At 33.3% G+C, this 2,929-nt stretch overlaps 1 long non-coding RNA gene across 1 annotated transcript; it reads right to left on the reverse strand.

Moving 5' to 3' along the window:
- Positions 1 to 1,414: 1,414 nt before the first annotated feature.
- On the reverse strand, positions 1,415 to 2,929 carry LOC141480034 (uncharacterized). Its single transcript, XR_012464126.1, has 3 exons — positions 2,749 to 2,929; positions 2,529 to 2,674; positions 1,415 to 1,806 (listed from the first exon to the last, which is right to left on the reverse strand). It is a non-coding gene; the product is annotated as an uncharacterized lncRNA (long non-coding RNA).

Below are 2,929 nucleotides of genomic sequence, written 5' to 3' on the forward strand. Positions count from 1 at the left end.
AAAATACTATATTAAAAAAGTCATAGATGATATTCACGAGAAACATGATAATCGATAATTTCTTTTTTTGAAGTAACCCATGAAATACATGTGAATGTCAAGGACACACAAAATAAAAGTTATTTAAATCGTTGAGCAATTTTAAGGGAGAAACATGAATTTTTCCAATGACGAAAAAGTGGATATGCTTTTTATATTTTCGAGATGTTTGAGGAATGCTACCAAATCTCTAGCAATGTATCAGGAATTGTATCCCGAACGACGACAACCTAATCATAGATATTTATTTCAACGAATCGAAAATACTTTACGTAATTATGGATCTTTTGAAAAACCCTTTGAAAGAAAATGTACGGTAACCGAATGTGGTGGCGATAATGAAATTGGCGTTTTAGGTGAGTTCAAAAAAGATTCACAATAATGATTGAGTGACATTAATTTGATTTAGGATTTATGGAAAATAAAAAAATTGAGAACAAGGAAGTATCTCTGAGGGAGATGGCTCATGATTCGGCCATATCCACTACGTCTGTACAGAAAATTTTGAAGAAAAATAAATTAAAGCCTTATCAAGTCAGGAAAGTTCATCATTTGCGTTCAATGGATTTCAATAGGAGAAAAGTTTTTTGTAGATGGCTCATTAGAAAATTTCGCCAAGATAATGAAATTTGTAAAAAAAATTGTGGCGTGATGAAAGTACATTTACCAATAACGGATGGTTAAACAGGAATATACATTATCATTGGCGACAAGAAAATAAATATTTACATATAGAGTTACCAATTTTCAAGAAAGATATGGTGTTAACGTATGGCTTGGTGATCTTGATAATGACATTATTGGCCCCCACTTTTTTGAAACATCTCTGACCGGAGAATTATACTTGGATTTCTTATCAGGGACTCTAATTGAGTTATTAGAAGATTTGCCACTCAGCCTCATAAGAAAATATGAGTATTTCTAACACAATGGAGCTCCACCACATCGCAGGAGAATCTGCAGAGATTTCCTCAATGTTATGTAACGTGCCTTTTTAGTTACGGGTTTATGCAGTCACGATTTTTATGACAAGCATCTATCGGTTCACCACAGTGGAGACGGGGTGGGTTCAAAGTATGTTGATAGCAATATTTGGGCGCCAGGTAAATTTAATTGCCGATATAGAATGCCTGAGTATTAAACTATTCCTTCAATTTACCAAGTGGAATAAAAAAATAAATGACAACGTACCAGTACCAAACTTATATTACAAGATCTCTTATTATGGCTTTGTACAACGGTGTGACCGATTGGTAACAGTTGCAAACAAAATGAATACATTCACCGGAAAATTATTTCTACTAAAAAAAATAACAAATGAACAAAAAAAAATTTGCGATTTCTGCACATCAACTCTCGAAAGAGTTCTCTCAAAATAAATAAACTCCCGTGGACAAAAGAACCAACTCAATATATCTATATACATACATATATACACAAGGACATGAAAATATAGGATTCAATACCGTACAACCTATATAGGTTTACACGATAATATTGTGCATTAATTCGTCAGAAGCTTTGGGCCCAGAGCGCAGACGCCGCAAAAATATTTATATAGGTTGGACGCAAAAGGTTAAATTCGATATTCCTCTTAAAATAAATAAGTAACAATAATCTATAGGTGTCTAGCTTTCCCCACTTCTTGCGTGTCTTGATGCCTCCCTGGTCGTTGAATGAACTGTCGTGAAGGCTGGTAAGTTCCCAGATTCCCTTTCTGTCTTCCAATAATCAGTGTCATCCAAAATCTAGCCGTACCAAACAACCCTTATGAAGAACCAAAAACAATGTATCAGATAAGTATCGAACGTTTGCAAAACAAACAAAAAAACTACTGGAGGTAAAATCTCCAGAATTATTGATTACCAATTTTGAACCATTAAGATTTTTTGAGATGGTCTGGTCTTCCTAAATTTATTAAATTTTAACGTTAACGGAATATAATAAGAAAAGCCAAAAGTGATTGAATGTGATGTGTGAATGTGATTGACATTATGATCTATATATCGGTAACAAGTAAATTAAGAAGCTATTAATGATAGTAGCAGATCGGTCTAGATTGGGGTCCAATCATAACACTCCTGAGGTCCATCCGGTATATTAATGCATTAGAAATAATAATAAATGGGAACGACTATAAAGGCCATTGAAATGAATTAGGTAAAGTAACTTTCTCAATCAATACATTTTTTTTTTATGGCAAACCAGGTAATCCTCTTATTTTCAATATATTTTATGATAAGAACACATCGGATATCCAACTATACAATAAAGTACCACCGTTTTACTAAAGCCTGATTTTGGAAATATTACTTGAAAAGAAACACAATCATGAAATTCATGTGTACAAGCAACCATCTGTCTACCAGAAAGAAGATGTTGCTTTACACTTGGAAATTCTTTGACGAGTTTATAAATTCCCTCTTTAAAGTGATTACAATAACTATGTCTAGGCAAATCGAGAGTAATTCATCATATACGTGACCTACCTTCTTTTCAGAAGAGTTGTTTTTTTTTCCTCCTTTCTGTTTCTGATCGTATACGTAACTTTGTAAATGTTAAGAGGCAGAACCTTGCGCCTTTGTTTTGCTGATCTTCTTATGATTTTATGTAAACGTTAGAATTTCGATAGCCACTAAAATTTAATGAGAAAATTATTTCGAAGCATTTTTTTTTCATTGGAGATGTAAAATGGCGTGACTGACTTACGTATAGTTAGCTTTATTAATCCTCCTAAGAGTGCGAAAATATGGGTCATCCCATCCAAATTCGCAACGATATATTTGGAACAATACCCAATACACACTTTCCACTTATTATTTATCCAAATGAACCTACTCCCGTCAGGATATTTGAGAAAACATTTATGTCTATTTGGAAAATGCTAACT

This window comes from Leptinotarsa decemlineata, unplaced genomic scaffold (assembly GCF_025532065.1).
Source record: "Leptinotarsa decemlineata unplaced genomic scaffold, Ldec_3_MD MMD2_P_RNA_scaffold_5, whole genome shotgun sequence".
Classification (NCBI taxonomy): domain Eukaryota; kingdom Metazoa; phylum Arthropoda; class Insecta; order Coleoptera; family Chrysomelidae; genus Leptinotarsa; species Leptinotarsa decemlineata.